The sequence below is a fragment of the Lissotriton helveticus genome, chromosome 2_1 (genome assembly GCF_964261635.1).
Source record: "Lissotriton helveticus chromosome 2_1, aLisHel1.1, whole genome shotgun sequence".
Lineage (NCBI taxonomy): Eukaryota > Metazoa > Chordata > Amphibia > Caudata > Salamandridae > Lissotriton > Lissotriton helveticus.
Window position 1 is genome coordinate 257,420,345 of NC_136059.1, and position 20,671 is coordinate 257,441,015.

The window sequence follows — 20,671 nt, forward strand, 5'->3', positions numbered from 1 at the left end:
CTTTATTCTTGTAGAATACTGGTAGAGCTCTAGTCTTGTAGCTCACCTTCCGCTGAGGAAAATAGTTGCGCATGCGTTTACAATGTACACTGCCTGAAAATAGTGAAAACAAAATCTCTTCAGCGAATTCCAAACAAACGCTGAGGTCAAAAAGCTACCAAAACTTTACTTCAAAAATACGCAGACACGAAGGCAAGACGCAGGGCGCCTCGCGTCAAAGTTGAAGTGCGCTTTTCCTTAACAGAAACAGCGCATTAGACTCCTGATTCTAGCGCGCGCAGAAGGAAACTAGAACGCTGACCTGAGTTTCCTTTTTTTTAAGTTCACTGTCCACTTCATTGGCCATTTGCAAGTTCCGCAACAGACAGGATAAAATCTTTCGGGTTGCAGAATGTTGGCGCTTCCAATGTGGGTACTTGGCAAATTCCTTTAAACGTCTGCTTACTTTCTTATTCATTACCTTTTTATTGATACATCCTACCACAGTCCAGACACATGGCCACTTTAAAAAATAAAAACAACTAAACAGCATTTCAAGGAGGGGTGCCCCCCTCCTGAGGCCATTATTGGCCTCGGGGACCCCATCCCCCGGGCATTGCCTTGTTTAAAAAAATATATATATTATTACAGGAGGGGGCCCCCCTTCCTTGGCCACTTTTGGCCCCGGGACCCCATCCCCAGGGGCCTGGCCACATGTTGGGGACCACCGGGGAACCCCAATGCCCTTGCGGTACCTGCGGCTCCCCGCCTCCTGCGGGAGCCGGCATTGCTTTTGGACAAGGGGAGCTACAAACATGCAGCTCCCCTTGCCCAAAAGCAATTCTGCTTCGCTTCATGGAAGCAAGAGCTTGCTCCTGCCCTGTTATTGCAAACTGCAATGTCCCGTGGGTAGGTGCCACGGGACATTGTTGGAGCCGGCCCTGGGGGGTGGCGGGCCCCAGGGCCATCTAGGGCTCCTATCGGGGGGCCGTGCGGCACCCCTTCCAATTCCTTTAAGGCCCCGGGGAGGTGGCTTATTTAAATAGAATGTGCTCAGGGGAGGTTGTGGTCCCCGGGGCGGTGTGGGGAGGGGGCAGTAGCCCCCCAAATCTTTATACAAATAATTGAAGCACCAGGGAGGAGTTATTTACACATGTTATTTACACATGTTAATAGATTAGGGCTATTGAGAAAATAGGGATACTATTTCCAAGTAACATTAAAAATGTTGCAAAATAATGTAACCAAAAATGACAAATATGGATACTATATCCGAGTAACATAAAGAAAATGCTGAATAATACTCTAAATTTAGATGCACGAAGGACACTATAGCACTAATCTATTAACATGTGTAAATACCATCGAAATGAGCCACACGAGTGACAAGAGTAACAAAGTCTTTTCTTGTAAATAATTTATAAAGTTAAATTGAAAAATGCACTACATTACACACAATGCCATATTAAGGCTCAGTGAGGTATAAATAGTGCAATAGAAAAGGGACTCACTAACTGTGAACAAAGCCTTGGGTAGTCTGAAACGCGTTGGTGGATTGTTGCTAAATTCAATCTTGAAATTAACTCCGGAGTGCACCGTCCTTTGTTTCGAAATTAAATCAGGGCTTGGATCCGGCCACCCGCTTGCACCCGCTGCTGTGCACACCGATGATCAGGGTCACATTGTGGACATTTGAATCGAGTTGGTGGCACCCGTGTTTACACGAAAACACAGCATTGATGAAAAGGTAGCACCTCGAAGGTAGAGTGCCAAAGGACGGAGTCGGAGGACATCATCTACATGGGTGTCTCCCGAGAGGGTGTGGCACTTGTAAAAACGCATTGAAAAGAGTGTATAGCACGAAGTAGCCAAGTATTGACTCAGGGCAAAAAAAGTCAGGCACGTAAATGATACGGCTGACGAACAGAGTCAGTTAGGCGGGAGTTTGAAAATCAAAAAGAATTGGGGAAATTTAAGAAAACCCCACACGCAGCATCCAGTGAGTAACAAAATCTGTCAGGCGAACGGTGTCATGGAAGCGCGCAAAGCGGAAAGACATCAAAGGCAGCAACAATGTTTCAGTCAGGATTTAAACAGAGGAAACCAGGGTAACAGAATCAAACAGACAAGGGGATGTGGAAATGACCTTAAAACAACTATTTAACCAAATGGGAAGAATGTACAAGAAAGAAATCAAGAAAAGCTGGGAAGCAATAGCCTTGGAGAAATATTTTGAAGTAAAACGAATACCAAGAGGATTACGTATCTTCACAATGCCTACACATCTGGCCACAAAAATTGAATTGTTGGAAGAGTGGGCTGAAGACAACACACAATGTTCTCTAAATATGATGAGAATACTCATCAAATATGCCAAGGTCGACCTGGATGCATTAACAAAAAACATTGAGGAAATGGAAGAGAAAATCAATGCTCAAACCAATAAGGAGGAAATCTCTAAACTAAGGAAAGAAATGGATATACATTTGGAGAAATATGAGGCAGAATACAGGAACGAAAACAGAGAAAGTTCAAAAGTGATGAACAAGTTTACAAGTATGGAAGAATTTAAACATTTGTCCAAAGAGTTGAATCACTAAAAAGGAATTACCCTGTCAAGCTCCCAGTCACAACAGGCGAAACAACGAGTGAATCAGACATAAGTGAAGGAGAAGGAGTGCGTGGCACAAATGCATCATCCAAAACTACTTTTTTAGAGGAGATGCGGCTAATGCACATGGATCAGACATTAATGAGGGGAAGAGGACGTGGAAGGGGTACAAACAGAGGCCGTGGCAAGGGAGAAGGAAACACTTAAAAAGCACAAGAAAAAACAGTTGTTCAAAAGGTAAAAAAGCAATACCTATTACGCAATCTGAACAAAAAGAAATAGAAAACTGTAATTTGATTGTAAATCTTTCTAAACACACACTTACTGAAGCAGCGTTCTTTAACAAAGGATTATCATTTTGCCCAGAGAGTCACTATGGTTACACCCAAGTAAGGATTGACTTTTGTAAATATACACGGAAATTAAAACTGGCAAAAGTACACGCAAATAAAATACATGATATCATAGAACAAATTGGAGAGACGAATCAATCAAATCAAAGTGAAAATGAATTAAGTTTTGATCAAATACCGTATTTAAAAAACATGTTCGATCTAATGTTCAACTTAAGTGATGACGAAATTACAGAAGAACAAATATTGCAACAACTAGCTATAGAGACTGACAAATGAATTGATAGTGGTTTCAAATGGAAATCAAAATACTGCCCGTCTTTATCCCCGGGCAACAAATTTGATCCTTTTGCAGAAGCCATTATCGGAGAACTGGCTAAAATGTCAAAAACGAGACATCAAAAATATGAAGAGAATTTAAATTGTGGAGAACGAAAAGCCATGCAAGGATTAATGGACAATCAGGAAATTGTAATAAAACATGCTGACAAGGGGGACAAGATCAACAACTAAATGACACCACTAATTATTGCAAGATTCAAGAAAATTCAATCAATAAGATGACCGTGGATCTAAACAGAAAACTGCAGGAATGGCATGAAGCAAACCTTATCAGTGATGATGAATATCTGTTCTTAACAAAGGATTTCCCATTATTCCAACAATATACTTTTTACCAAAGAATCATAAAACTCTCAACCATACTCCTGGCAGACCAATCGTTTCCTCATATGACTCGTAATATGAGAACATATCTAAATATGTGGATCAAATTCTAGCACCTATAGTCTAAAACCTCAGCTCTTACATCAGAGATACAGGAGACTTTCTGAGGATAATAACAGGGATCAGTTGGAACAATTATATACTCGCTACTATAGATGATGTCCCTCTGTATACATCCATTAAACACAAAATTAGGTTGGAAGCATGTATCTATTTCCTTAAACAGAGACGGATAATGGAATTACAACACACACAAATGCTGCCATCTATGATTGAAATGTGTTTAACCAATAACATTTTTCTCTTCAATAAAGAAATTTTTAAACAACTTCACAGAACTGCTATGGGCATATCTTGTTTACCAACCTATGCCAACATTACAATGGGTTGGTGGGAGAAGACAGTGGCTTGGAGCACAGATTACCAAAATGAACTGGAAAAATAATCCTCTGAGGCCGATATATTGATGACCTCTTCATAATATGGAATGGTACAGAAAAAGAACTCAAGGCATACTGTCAAAAACTCAATACAAATGAAGTGGGTCTATCCTTTGCATGCACAACAAGCAGAAAATAAATTGCATTACTTGATACATTAATTTAAATTGAAGAAGGCCAGATCCATTCAACACTATTTAGGAAGGAGACAGCCATGAATAGCATTTTACATGGAGTGAGTTTTCATCCAAAAACACTAATAGACAGCATTCCGTATGGAGAGTTTGAACGAATGAAGCAGAAGTGCTCCAAGAAAAAAGACGCAGAAGAGAAAATTATGGAAACAATGAATAGATTCAAAATGAGAGGTTAAAGAGAAACAACTTTAAAGAAAGCAAAAAGAAAATAGGCAATAAAATCAAGAGAAAAGCCTTGACACCAAAAAGAGAAACAGAACAAAACAAAAAGGGAAACCAAGAAGCACCCATATTTATTACGACCTACAGCAAAGAAAGTGGGGAAATCGTCAATAAAATCCCAAAATAATGGCATTTAATTGCCAAAGTTCTTTGCTGCCTCAGCATTACCATTCCACACCATGAAGATGTCATCAATGTACCGCAGCCACAGGACCACATTGTTCTCAAACTCATCCATTTGCGTGGACACCTGCTCCTCTCATCAGCCCATGAATAGATTGGCATAGCTGGGGGCGAAGCAGGTGCCCATCGAGGTGCCCTGTGACTGCCTGTACACCAAATCGTCAAAAATAAAGAAATTGTTGGTAAGCCAAAAATAAATCACATCCACCAACATTTCTGAATGATGCAATAAAGAAATGGAGTGTGTCTTCAGATAGTGTTTGATAGCCTGTATTCCAAGATCATGCTGGATGCTAGTGTAGAGACTATACACATCAAGGGTGACCAGGTTGCAGGTTGCTTCCCAATGTATGCCATCAATGATCGTTAGAAAGTGTGTAGTGACTTTACAGATACGCGGGAAGGGCTATTACAAAAGGTCTGAGATAATGATCGATGAACCGTGATGTATTTTCAAGCAGGGATCCCATCAAGGAGATATCCAATAAACTTATTTATTCTCCTGGTAGTCAATTTTAACACACATTTCATTGACCCTGCACTATATATATTTTTCACCACACTGTGTTTAGCTTCATTGATCTATAGGAGATCTAGTCCTCTGTTTACATCTACAAACATCCATGAGCTCCTCCTTTGATACTAGCAAGGAGTTGCAGCTCCTTAACTGCACCAGGTTGCAATTAAGAGGAGATCCCAAATGATAAAGCATGCCTCCTCGGTGGCTGATTGGATCCTCTCCTCTTTAAGAGGACTCCCTTTATAGTTTTAAGTTCTGTTGAGTTATACCAGTCAGTTTACACTTATCTCTGTAAGAGACCCGCGGATTCTTGGCTTTTGTAGATATGTACTAATATGCCCTTGTAATAAGTGGTATGTAGGCAGCACCATACACTGTGCTAAAAAGAGAATATTGGAGCACGTTCGTGCTATTAGGAACAACAACAGGCAATAATACCCTGTAGCACGCCCTTTTCATGATTGCCACTTCCAAGATGAAAAGCTTTTGACAATGGTGGTGATTGATGTGGTTCTCATGGGTGTCAGGGGGGGGAATCGTGAACTGTCCCTGCGAAAACTGGAGTCTAAGTATATTATTGATTTTGAATGTTTGACCCCTAATGGCTTGAATTAGAGTGAGGAACTGGCGGTTCACTTGATTGAATGAAATGTAAAGATGCTAATAATACAGTGCGGTTTCTGACCTTATTGTGATTTTAAATGTTTTTAACTTTAGATTTTTAGGTATGGGCATTACATCTTTCAACTTTGGCGCAACAAAAAGTTGGACAGTTTAATCATGTTTTCCCGTGGTTTAATCTACTTTCATGGGATAACCTATTCCAGTGGCAATATTTATATTGAATGAACTGCCCACTGGGGCGAGAGGAAGAACTTTGTACAGAAATGAAATGTACATTTCGAGTATGAGGTCAGCTTTGAAAACGCCCACTAGGGCATAATTGCTGGGACAAAATATTGATGCGTTTGTACATGGCAGTATGCTACATTGTATTGCCCACTGAGGCAGGAGGAAGAACTTTGCACTGTAATATAGTGTATATTTCGAGTATAAGGCCAGCTTTGAATAAGCCCATTTGGCATAATTGAGGTTACAATACTGAGAAATTCACATACTGCAATGTGTTACTAAAAAGGTTAAATCCCATTATGAGAATAGATATATGTAAAGTAAATGCACAAGCGACTATTATGTTGTAGACTCTTGTTTTGGGCGAACATGTAAATAATTCATTTTTGACTATCAGAATAGGAAATAATAATATGATTTGAAATTTACATTCCTGGTTATCAAAGAAAGGGATGAAATGTATTTTACATGTTACAAGTATAGCGGAATATGAACTTCCAAAATGAATGCCAAAGTTTGGGAGGCTGAAATCCGTATGAGGTGGTTAGTCCTCTGTCTATGTTAGGCATTGGATAAATTCAGTCACTGTTTGATGCATTTTGAAACGTGATCAAGGCGCAAGCTGAAGCGCATTGTTTTCTGCAATTAAATATTTCACGAGCATACATGGGTGTCCGAGTATGTCTGTTGGAGTAAGCAGAGAATTGCACATTATGTTGGGCTTCCGGTAGCCCCAACTCAGACAACCCGCGAATCAGCCAGGCGTATCCTGTAACCGGAATTGGTTAAGATTTTTTATATATAGATATATATATATATCTATATATATATATATATATATAGATATATATATATATATATATATATTGTAGTTGTTATAGTTAGGAATGTGTTTCCGTAGGAAATGTGTCTTTGGGTTGGAAATAACTTTGGTGCTGTTTGACGAATCTCCACAAAACTTTTCAAACAAGTGCTCTTTTTTGCCTAATTTGTGCAAGGAAAGTTATCGGGTATTCTGTCAAAGGTGGGCGAAACAAAAGGCCGGTTCCAAAACACAAAATTCTCATGCATTTTCCATAAACTTCTTCAGGCAGCGCTATTGCAAGAACTGCTGAAAAGAATTACACCAAATTTGTAAGGAAGCTAGACTTTGTTCCGCAGATTTTGCATTTTGTAATTTGATGTAAATTTGTTCAATAGATTTTGAGAAATGAAGGTTTAAAATATTTGTTTTATCTGAACGGTTGGTTTTGAGGGACTCTTGTGAGTCCCTCCAACCCAATTAAAAACAATTGAGCGTTTTTATTTGCCCAGGGAATTTTTTCCCTTGGGGCCAATTTGGTCCAGCGGGCGTCAGACTCCTGTGGAAGCGGGCGCTATGATTGGCAGCCGGCAACATGAGAAAAATGTTGCTGGCAGCTTTTACAGGACTCAGGATTTAGTCTCCTGTCCTGAGGTTTAAAAAAAAAAAAAAAAATATATATATATATATATTCACTGAAAAAACCATAGGTTATAGACCATATATAGTTAGGAATTAGCATTTACAAAACCTTGAAAATTCACTGAAAAAACCATAGGTTATAGACCATATATAGTTAGGAATTAGCATTTACAAAACCTTATTTTACTCACACAAAACCATTGAAATTCCATATATAGTTAGTTGCACTAACTATATATCGCGCACCCGCAATCCACTGCTGATGATGTCACATATTACATCATTCATGACATGGTCAGTGACATCACTGATGACATCACTGATGACATCTCAAATGACATCACTGATGACATCACTGATGACATCACTGATGACAACATACAGTGACTGTATGTTTCTGTAAAGTTAAAATGTGTCTTACATATTGAAGAATGAGTGGAAGTATAAGTGTCTGGACAAAGGATTTAGTAGGTGCATGACTGAATGTATGAGTGAGTGATTAAATGTGTCTCACTGAGTGCATGGGTTAGTGACTAAACTGTCTTAATTTGTGCATCATTATGTCTGTTGTTCTGTAAACTGCTGCATGTGTTGATCAGTAGCTATATGATTAACTATATGGGTTACTGATTGATTGTCCAAGTATTTGTATGGGAGACTGAGTGTGTGTGTGGCTGGCTGGGAGGTGTGTGACTCTGTGCAGATCAATGTGTACTTGTATCAATGATTGTATAAGAAGGTAAGTATGTGTTAGTATATGTTTGAAAATGTAAGGTGCTCTATGTTTAACTGTATAGACAAGAAAATGGAAGTGTCATTGATTCTTTACAGGACTGACTAGGTGTGTGAGTAACTCCATGGATGAGTGGCAGAGTGTGAGTGTCTGTATAGGTGTATGAGTGCATATGATAGTGTTGTAAAGATGAGTGATTGTATGTATGAATGATTGTATGGGTGAATGAGTGAATGTGTGTGTAGACGTAGGAATCAGTGAGTACATATGTAGTAACTAGTATTGGTGTGTCAATGGTTTCAAAAATTATACTCTGTATTTAACACTGGGTGAAACAGAGGTTATGTTAAAATGTGAGGAGATGCATTGTATTGTCACATGAATGATATCATCAGTGATGTGGTCATTGATGTCAAATGAGATGTCATCAGTGATGTCATTTGAGATGTCATCAGTGATGTCATCAGTGATGTCACTGACCATGTCATGAATGATGTAATATGTGACATCATCAGCAGTGGATTGCGGGTGCGCGATATATAGTTAGTGCAACTAACTATATATGGAATTTCAATGGTTTTGTGTGAGTAAAATAAGGTTTTGTAAATGCTAATTCCTAACTATATATGGTCTATAACCTATGGTTTTTTCAGTGAATTTTCAAGGTTTTGTAAATGCTAATTCCTAACTATATATGGTCTATAACCTATGGTTTTTTCAGTGAATTTCATTGGTTTTTTAACAGCTAATATCTGTAGCTGTAAAATGTATTCTTCTTTAAATCCAAAAATATATTTTATATGTTTATGAATATTTTTTTTTTAAAATATATTTTTTTCTTCGTTCCCGCTTCGCGAATCGGGAAGCTTCCCGTTAGCTGACCTTGATGCCGCGAAATAGACCGCGAGCCGGTAAACGTTTCTTTACCGCAACTGCCGCGTTAGAAAACAACATCGTGACGCCTCCCGTCCGCATGACGTTTCACGTTGTCGCGTGATACGTCATATGACGTGCTACGTTAGCGAACTGGTACGCGAAGCGAGTCGCAAAGCGCAGGTTTCTGGAAGCAAACCGGGAGGCCCTGCAAAGCGCTTAACGTAAACACAGCAGGTCATGTGACTTGGTAATAACACTTTTCATTGGTTCATTTCACTTTTGGTTTCCTAATGATGTAAGACTAGGTCATATAATATAAAATGAACACTTTTCATTGGTTGAGAACTCTTGTTTTTCCCAAATGATGAAAATCCCTCCTTCTTTCCTCACTCTGACTTTCATCTTTGTGAGAGAAAGACCCTTTGTTACCAGTGAGCAATGGCTTCTTTAGTAGCTTCAGCTGGTGCTTCCCCACCACCTCCACCACATCCAAGGAAGAGTGGACCACCTGCTCAAGTTATAATTCAACAAGAAGAGGAAGAAGAGGAACAGGACGACGAGCACGAAGAGAGGCAGTTTTTGCCTGAGGAGCCCAGGACGTCTCACCGGAAAGAAAACTTCATTTGGCAATTTTTTAAAATTCCCAAAGGTCAGAAAAAAGTAAATGCAAGATACGTAACTTGCCTTATATGTCAAGATAGACTGTCCAGAGGGACCGAGAAAAAATACAGTTTCGGAAACTACACAATGCATCGCCATATGACTAGGTGGCATCCTAACAACTACAGTGCTGCACAGTTTCGGAACGACCTAGATAATCTCCCTATTATGGCCAGAAGATCTGTTGTACCGGAAGTAACGGGACCAGAGGGCAGGGGGATAGTGCCAAATATACAAATGAGATTTGGTGAAGTAAAACACGTCTGCGTACATTGCGATGGATTCATTTGCTACGGAGAAAGAAGCATCACTCTGATCAACAGAGCTATTGACTATCATATGCAAGTTTGTACGAAACGCCCAAAATAATAAATACTTTTTTTTGTTTTGTTGCTCCTGTTGAGCCCTTTACAATGAATCGTTTTCATTGCCCCCTCCAAGAAAAACCCAAAAAAATATAAAACTGTTCAGAAAAATTCAAAAAAAGTAAAAAAATGTTCAGAAAAATAATAAAAAAAATATAAAACAACAAAAACAATAAAAAAAAAAGTTATTTTCAGAACTACCTCCCCGTTATTAAAAAATTGGTACAATATTTGGAACTGTGCCAACCTCTATTTCTCGTAGTTCGCTTCCCAGTTCGCTCGCCGGTACGCGAACCGGAAGTGAACCAAAAATTTTTTTTTTTAAAAAAGAACAGTAAGTATAAGGGAAGGAAACAGACACTTATGTTAAAAGAAAGACAGCTATAAGGGAGTAAACTAGAGATACTATTACCCGTAATCCACTGCTGATGATGTCACATATTACATCATTCATGACATGCTCAGTGACATCATCAGCAGAGGATTGCGGGTTTTTTGGCAACGTGCCTTATCCACGGTTTAATAACGCTGCCTTTTGCTTTATATAAGTTTTCAAATTGTATGAAATATATACCAATAGGTCGTTATGAACCTTTAGGTAGTGCTTTTCTTCATGAGGTCTGGTCGCTTCCATACACATACAGATGTTTCAAAGATGATCAAGAAGTTTATCTGAATGGAGAGGAATGCACTGAGACGCCACATCATTCACTAATGTGTAGGCACATACAGTTACACGGTTCATGCAACAAACACCGACCAAATATGGCTTGCGTGTTGCAAGGCACGCCAGTTCCTGCTATCATCCCCACGTTCAAGTTGTTGGAAAATGGTAGTTATTTGATGCTCAATAATGAAGATTGTTCTGGGTTAATTAAAAGTATTCCTTTTATCGTAACAGTAAGTGAACGGGTTATTTGCTGCAGAAATGTTCTATTTCCTCCCACACATGAACATAGGGAGTTTTCAATCTCGCCACAAATACCAACCTTGGGAGCAGATTTCAACGGCATGGCAAGAATAAGAGCTCTTTTGTCTCAGAGAGAGGTGGCCTTGAGTTCGGCCCGTGAAACTTTCGTGCTTCACATAGCGAACACCCGTACAGAGGTGCAGACCCTTTTCAATACAGATTTGCCTTTCCATTTCAGCAAGATGGTTCGGACTATCTTTAACGCGTCCTCCACAAAGGCCCTGGCGCACTTTTTTAAAGTTGTTACCAGTGGTCTCGTGACTTCATTTGAGAAAATCTTTGGAGTCATCCCTGCTTTCTTTCATTCTATTTTTTCCACTCTGCTTCGTGGATTCCCATTTTTACTTGCATTACCAGCGGACGCTCTTGTGCTTTTTTACATTTTTAAATATGGATGTCCCTCCTGTGCAAGCTCCCGCCCTGCAGCTGCTGACACTGTTCCGCAATCGCATGCTAGAATATAATGGCACAATGCCGTTGGCGATATTAAGCACGGCATATGGATTATCTTTTCGATTCTCCTACTTCACCTGTGTCCAGCCTGTATTTCACTGCCTGACCTGTGATTTCGATTGGGCCATTGATTTGTGTCTCTGCGGACCGGTTTCTCCTGACGTCGACTTTAATCAGCTGATGACTCCTATCATTACTCACGAGTTGGTTTGTCCTGGCGAAAGGATTATGGCTGTGGCATTGATGCATGGACTAATTGGTCCCTGGAATTTACTGGCGGCAACACAGTCTTTCTTGGAACAGAGCTTTCTTGAAAACCCACCGAGCTGTCCTCTGATGGTGATAGAGGATCCGGTGCTGGGAGAGCACGTATGTTCTTTTCCGCTTTTAAATTGGATGGCTGAACTCTTTTCGGATGAAGACGGTGACTTCCTATTGGAGGCTGTTGCAGCTTATTTTGCATACACAGTTATGTCATAGACCTTTTTCATGTTTGATATGCTGAGTACTAGCATTTTATTGACAATTCATTGACTTATTTGTCAAGTTTTTATTATTTAGCTTGCCTATTGGCTTAAGACTCGATAAAGTACTTGGCTGTTTTATTTTTCTTTAGCATTAAATTTTCCTAGTTTTTAATGCTTTACCTTGCGGACCGTCCACATATAAACTTGCAATCTGCTCTCATGAGATGGCACTTCTATTATCTTATTCAGTTCGTTTCCGGATCATGGGGAGGTGTCATCTAGGTCCTGGATATCTTTACACCGTGTTAAGTTAGCATGGGCTCATTACCGGTTTAAACGCCATTTTTCCTTTTTTGCAACTTCTGCACACGACACTTAGTTGTTGCTTTAGCTTTCAACCTAGTAGTTCATCGTGGTTTACATGAGAATAATATGTTCTTGCTCTACTATCTGCTTTGCTTGTTAAACTATATCTGTACAGCGAGTGCTGAAGTTTCAAGAACAACACGATACAGAATTGTTATGAGGTCTGATTTCCACGACTTCATACTCATAACATAAGTGCAACTTCTGCCAATTCTGGGCATGAGGCGGGTTTTATATTGCTTTGCCGAACACACATACACAACAGTTGATGCGGTTCACATGAAGAGAGAGCTGGTGTATGCTGATGTGATTCCTTCAAATCTAAGACACTAAAGTATGGGCACGCCCTAAACCAACACAAAGAGACCTTCTTAGCAAATAATATAATATGTGTATTAGGGAGGGTGAGATATAAGCAGCCGCGGGCCGTGGAGGGAGTTACGGTGGGGCAGGGAGGCGGGGAGGGGGAGGGGCAGGGTGGAGCCCTCTCCACCCTGCCCCTCCCCCTCCCCGCCTCCCTGCCCCACCGTAACTCCCTCCACGGCCCGCGGCTGCTTATAAGTGTTGCTAACTCTTATTCATTTACAGCATGTTAACATACTGTTACCATTCGCTTTTTATGTACTAGTAACTATTCTGGTAATTTTGCTACTGATAATATGTGTACTTGTATTATCTAACATACTACGCCTGAGAAGACGGCATTAGTAAATAAACATTTCAAATACACATGTGTTCTTCTTAACTCCATGTTCTGGTTTCTAAGAAATATATAACGACCGACTGTTCATGAGTTCCACGTATCCTGAGGTACTATAAGTTCATATTCTGGATTGTCTAAACATTGAGAGTTTGTTATATCCAATGTGACACTGTACCTAGCTTGCTAAGGGGTTTTGATTACTAAGGTGAGTTCTGGGACACTTTAATTCGCCGAGGTTCCAATCCTCTGTCCACAGTTCTGTGTGAGAACAGAAACCCTGCGACAGGGGCACCCCTGAGCCTTGCTGGAGCTTCATCACACTTGCGATACAACTCCAGCAATGCGCCACCTTTACGGCACAGATACGTCACGCATCTGTGCTGTTTTTGCCCCATGATGCGCCGCATTGTAAATGCAGCACACCATAGGTGACGGAACAGCGGCACAGAATGACTAACACATCCCTGGTGATGCGCCAGTCATCATAAATCTATCCCTATGCTTCTTATCTTGTTAGAGATGAACCGCCATATGTATCATCAAAGTTTTTTGCATTTCCTAAATAGCGAACTTTAAGGAATAAATAGCGATTCTTTACCATTCCTAGTTTGCGATGACCTATTTGCTAATTACAAATTACCCATTCATTTCCATGCAGCAGGAGGCCCATAGGAATGAAGGTGCAATTTGCGATTAGCAATTACCTCATCGCAAATTACGAATTTTTCCGAGGGTGCAGGGGTGTCTCAAGAACACCCTGCTGCACCCCAGAAAAAGAAATTTGGGGGCATATGGCGCACATAAATTTTGAAAACATTCCTTTACCTCAAAAACGATTTTCTTTTTTTCTATATATTCATACTTTGAGTTTCAAAACAGTCTCAGAAACACACCAATTTGTCTTCAGCAGAGCAAAAGGTATGCACTCCAGAGTCTGCAGCTATCAAAAGCACAGAAATGCTGTAATTCCTCACACATATCTCTCATGTCACACCAATCAAAACTCTTCCCTCACTTTTTTTCAAAGCAAAACCCTGCCCCCTCTCTGCTTTTTCTGCATAGCAACCACCTCTTGCAAAACCTCTGGTGTTTCCAAGTTCACACAACAATGTTGCAATTGAACTCTGAACTCTCAGTGCACCTGCATATCCAGAGCATTCTTTCATTTAATGATTTTTTCTTCGCCACTAAAAATACATCTTTCAACGAACTCATCCATGCACACTAACTTTCTGTTTTCAGCAATCAAAATCCACCAATCACTCTTACTGCTTCATTAACACAGAAACTCCTCAGTTTTTTTCATTTTACACTCTCATTTTTTCAACTGCCATTTCATTGCCACACTTCATCTGACTGCAGCAGAACCTTCTCTCGCCATGTTTTCTGTCTGGATTGTTGGACATAGTTATATCTATTGGGCTCAAAGGTACGCTGAAAACAGGAATTTACCTAACCTCAATTTACAAGATGTGGAAATTAAGTGGTTTGGCCACAGAGGATTAAAATGTCACCAATTGATACCATTGGTGAAAACCTTTATGCATTTGCCAAAACCTGACCTGTTAATTGTGCACTGTGGAGGTAATGATTTGGGCACTTTGACTGGGGTAGGTCTGGAAATGCTTTTAAAGGACACCTTTGAGCAATTGATGGCACTTTTTCCTCAGACTGCCTTGGTATATTCAAATATATGCCAAAGACAAAAATGGAGGTGGTCGAACCAATTTTGTCCACAAATTGAGAAATCGAGGAAGCATGTAAACAAATGTGTTTCAGCTTACATGAGAGACCATGGAATGGGCTCCCTGTACAACAATAACTTGCGTTACTACATGCAAGATATCTACAGAGGAGATGGAGTTCACTTCTCAGATGAGGGCAACAGAATTTTCACTCTGAATTTAAGACTGTGCATTGGTACCTACTTATAAGTACCTAAATGTACCATAAACCCAAAAGCTCTTCTCAGAGCTACCCTACATCTGATCACTCACAATTATTATTTTACTCTAACTTTTTTCACTAATTTTCAAGAAAGTACGCTCCCCAGAACGCTTCCCGGTTCGCGAACCGGGCGCACTCCACGCAAAAAAACTAAAAAAACGGTATATTTTTTTTTTGCCCTGCGAGACCCTTTCAAAGCCTCCACATCAAACCTAGGGGGTCAGGGACGATCTACTATGCCCCCTTATGGTCATTTGCCCCTTCGCTTTGGCCTCCTCTTGTCTCTCGATCCTACCGAGAGACAAGATGGCGGCCGCTACGGACTGTTTGGAATGTTTACAGACGCCGAAGAACCAATCAGCTTCGCAAACCTCCGTAACGCGAAAAGTACACGAAGCGGAGCGCTATTACAGATATATATCTTTTTTTGAACGTTAATTTCTCAAAATCCACTGGAGCACATATATTGAGACCTAGCAAAGGCACATCGGGCTACCAGTCCCTAATATTTTACCAAGTTTCGTGCAAATCCATTCAGCCGTTCGATTATTATTATAATTTTTTTATTTTGCCCCGCGGGGCCCTTTTAAAACCTCCACATCAAACCTAGGGGGTCAGCGAGGATCTACTATGCCCCCTTATGGTCATTTGCCCCTTCGCTTTGGCCTCCTCTTCTCTCTCGATCCTACCGAGAGACAAGATGGCGGCCGCTACGGACTGTTTGGAATGTTTACAGACGCCGGAGAACCAATCAGCTTCGCTTCACAAAGCTCCGTTGCGCGAAAAGTACGCGTCCTGGAGCGCTGCCCGGTCCGCTGTTACAGATATATATCTTTTTTTAAACGTTAATTTCTCAAAATCCACTGTAGCACATATATTGAGACCTACAAAAGGCACATCGGGCTACCAGTCCCTACAATTTTGCCAAGTTTCGTGCAAATCCATTCAGCCGTTCGGGCTAAAAGTGAGGCCAACCGCCCTATGGAAAACTCAATGTTAAAAACACGTTTTGGGACCCCCCTTTTTTCTCGGCCCCCCCTTGACGAACCCCCCCCAAATTTTCAAGGGCTGCTCAGAAACAAAATGTGCCATTTTCCTGAAAATTTCAGCCAATTCCGTCCACAAACGCCAAAGTTATTAGACATAGAATATATATATATTACCTACTGGCGGTCGCCAGTAGGTATATATAGTTAGGATTTTTTCTCTATGGGAATTTTGAAAATTCTATGTCTAATAACTTTGGCGTTTGTGGACGGAATTGGCTGAAATTTTCAGGAAAATGGCACATTTTGTTTCTGAGCAGCCCTTGAAAATTTGGGGGGGGTTCGTCAAGGGGGGGCCGAGAAAAAAGGGGGGTCCCAAAACGTGTTTTTAACATTGAGTTTTCCATAGGGCGGTTGGCCTCACTTTTAGCCCGAACGGCTGAATGGATTTGCACGAAACTTGGCAAAATTGTAGGGACTGGTAGCCCGATGTGCCTTTTGTAGGTCTCAATATATGTGCTACAGTGGATTTTGAGAAATTAACGTTTAAAAAAAGATATATATCTGTAACAGCGGACCGGGCAGCGCTCCAGGACGCGTACTTTTCGCGCAACGGAGCTTTGTGAAGCGAAGCTGATTGGTTCTCCGGCGTCTGTAAACATTCCAAACAGTCCGTAGCGGCCGCCATCTTGTCTCTCGGTAGGATCGAGAGACAAGAGGAGGCCAAAGCGAAGGGGCAAATGACCATAAGGGGGCATAGTAGATTCTCGCTGACCCCCTAGGTTTGATGTGGAGGTTTTAAAAGGGCCCCGCAGGGCAAAAAAAAAATAAAATAATAATAATCGAACGGCTGAATGGATTTGCACGAAACTTGGCAAAATTGTAGGGACTGGTAGCCCGATGTGCCTTTGCTAGGTCTCAATATATGTGCTCCAGTGGATTTTGAGAAATTAACGTTCAAAAAAAGATATATATCTGTAACAGCGCTCCGCTTCGGAGCTTTGCGAAGCTGATTGGTTCTTCGGCGTCTGTAAACATTCCAAACAGTCCGTAGCGGCCGCCATCTTGTCTCTCGGTAGGATCGAGAGACAAGAGGAGGCCAAAGCGAAGGGGCAAATGACCATAAGGGGGCATAGTAGATCGTCCCTGACCCCCTAGGTTTGATGTGGAGGCTTTAAAAGGGTCTCGCAGGGCAAAAAAAAAAAATATCGTTTTTTTAGTTTTTTTGCGTGGAGTGCGCCCGGTTCGCGAACCGGGAAGCGTTCTGGGGAGCGTACTTTCTTGAAAATTAGTGAAAAAAGTTAGAGTAAAATAATAATTGTGAGTGATCAGATGTAGGGTAGCTCTGAGAAGAGCTTTTGGGTTTATGGTACATTTAGGTACTTATAAGTAGGTACCAATGCACAGTCTTAAATTCAAAATGAAAACTCTGTTGCCCTCATCTGAGAAGTGAACTCCATCTCCTCTGTAGATATCTTGCATGTAGTAACGCAAGTTATTGTTGTACAGGGAGCCCATTCCATGGTCTCTCATGTAAGCTGAAACAGATTTGTTTACATGCTTCCTCGACTTCTCAATTTGTGGACAAAATTGGTTTGACCACCTCCATTTCTGTCTTTGGCATATATTTGAATATACCAAGGCAGTCTGAGGAAAAAGTGCCATCAATTGCTCAAAGGTGTCCTTTAAAAGCATTTCCAGACCTACCCCAGTCAAAGTGCCCAAATCATTACCTCCACAGTGCACAATTAACAGGTCAGGTTTTGGCAAATGCATAAAGGTTTTCACCAATGGTATCAATTGGTGACATTTTAATCCTCTGTGGCCAAACCACTTAATTTCCACATCTTGTAAATTGAGGTTAGGTAAATTCCTGTTCTCAGCATACCTCTGAGCCCAATAGATGTAACTATGTCCAACAATCCAGACAGAAAACATGGTGAGAGAAGGTTCTCCTGCAGTCAGATGAAGTGTGGCAATGAAATGGCAGTTGAAAAAATAAGAGTTTAAAATGAAAAAAACTGTGGAGTTTCTGTGTTAATGAAGCAGTAACAGTGATTGGTGGATTTTGATTGCTGAAAACAGAAAGTTAGGGTGCATGGATGAGTTGTTTGAAAGATGTATTTTGAGTGGTCAAGAAAAAATCATTAAATGAAAGAATGCACTGGATATGAGGTGCACTGAGAGTTCAGAGTTCAATTGCAACATTGTTGTGTGAACTTGCAAACACCAGAGGTCTTCCAAGACGTGGTTGCCATGCAGAAAAGGCATGAAATGGCAGAGGGGGGAAGGGTTTTCATTTGAAAAAAAGTGAGGGAAGAGTTTTGATTGGGTGACATGAGAGATATGTGTGAAGAGTTACAGCATTTCTGTGCTTTTGATAGCTGCAGACTCTGGAGTGCATACCTTTTGCTCTGCTGAAAACAAATTGGTGTGTTTCTGAGACTGTTTTGAAACTCAAAGTATTTGCTAAGGTGAGAAAAGATTTCTTTAATTTAGATAGAAAATAGTGTGCTTTAAGGAGAAAATTATGAAGAAAGTTGTGTTTTTCAAATGTTGCTTTGTCTCAAGTGTTTTACAAATAGATTTTGTTTCTTTGAGAAATTGTAATTGGAGAAAATGTGAAGTATTAGTACTGACAGGGTTTTTATGTGCATAGGAGCTGTGGAGTGTTTTCAAATTATGACTTGTAAATCGTTTTTGAGAAAAAGCAATGGTTTTAATATTGATGACAAGGACATAATGATGTCTGCTTCTTTATAAGGTAATTGAGAGTCTCTGATGTTATTTTTCCCATTTCAATGTAAGAAGTTTGTCTGTGGAGCAAATTGCTTGTAAATATGCTCCCACCTGTGCATGGCAAATTTAGATTTTGAATGTTTGCGTTACATAGGCATGTTAAAGGTGACTGAAACATGCTGCAAAGGCAATCAAAAAACGCTTTTATGTGTCTTAAGGACATTTTAAGTCATTTCCCCATGTGCAGTGTTTTCAAATTATGAGTTGAAAATCGTTTTTGAGGTAAAGGAATGTTTTCAAAATTTATGTGCGCCATATGCCCCCAAATTTCTTTTTCAGGGGTGCAGCAGGGTGTTCTTGAGACACCCCTGCACCCTCGGAAAAATTCGTAATTTGCGATGAGGTAATTGCTAATCGCAAATTGCACCTTCATTCCTATGGGCCTCCTGCTGCATGGAAATGAATGGGTAATTTGTAATTAGCAAATAGGTCATCGCAAACTAGGAATGGTAAAGAATCGCTATTTATTCCTTAAAGTTCGCTATTTAGGAAATGCAAAAAACTTTGATGATACATATGGCGGTTCATCTCTAACAAGATAAGAAGCATAGGGATAGATTTATGATGACTGGCGCATCACCAGGGATGTGTTAGTCATTCTGTGCCGCTGTTCCGTCACCTATAGTGTGCTGCATTTACAATGCGGCGCATCATGGGGCAAAAACAGCACAGATGCGTGACGTATCTGTGCCGTAAAGGTGGCGCATTGCTGGAGTTGTATCGCAAGTGTGATGAAGCTCCAGCAAGGCTCAGGGGTGTCCCTGTCGCAGGGTTTCTGTTCTCACACAGAACTGTGGACAGAGGATTGGAACCTCGGCGAATTAGGGTGCCCCAAAACTCACCTTAGTAATCAAAAACCCCTTAGCAAGCTAGGTACAGTGTCACATTGGATATAACAAACTCTCAATGTTTAGACAATCCAGAATATGAACTTATAGTACCTCAGGATACGTGGAACTCATGAACAGTCGGTCGTTATATATTTCTTAGAAACCAGAACATGGAGTTAAGAAGAACACATGTGTATTTGAAATGTTTATTTACTAATGTCGTCTTCTCAGGCGTAGTATCTTAGATAATAGAAGTACACATATTATCAGTAGCAAAATTACCAGCATAGTTACTAGTACATAAAAAGCGAATGGTGACAGTATGTTAACATGCTGTAAATGAATAAGAGTTAGCAACACTTATAAGCAGCCGCGGGCCGTGGAGGGAGTTACGGTGGGGCAGGGAGGCGGGGAGGGGGAGGGGCAGGGTGGAGAGGGCTCCACCCTGCCCCTCCCCCTCCCCGCCTCCCTGCCTCACCGTAACTCCCTCCACGGCCCGCGGCTGCTTATATCTGACCCTCCCTAATACACATATTATATTATTTGCTAAGAAGGTCTCTTTGTGTTGGTTTAGGGCGTGCCCATACTTTAGTGTCTTAGATTTGAAGGAATCACATCAGCATACACCAGCTCTCTCTTCATGTGAACCGCATCAAGTGTTGTGTATGTGTGTTCGGCAAAGCAATATAAAACCCGCCTCATGCCCAGAATTGGCAGAAGCTGCACTTATGTTATGAGTATGAAGTCGTGGAGATCAGACCTCATAACAATTCTGTATCGTGTTGTTCTTGAAACTTCAGCAGTCGCTGTACAGATATAGTTTAACAAGCAAAGCAGATAGTAGAGCAATAACATATTATTCTCATGTAAACCACGATGAACTACTAGGTTGAAAGCTAAAGCAACAACTAAGTGTCGTGTGCAGAAGTTGCAAAAAAGGAAAAATGGCGTTTAAACCGGTAATGAGCCCATGCTAACTTAACACGGTG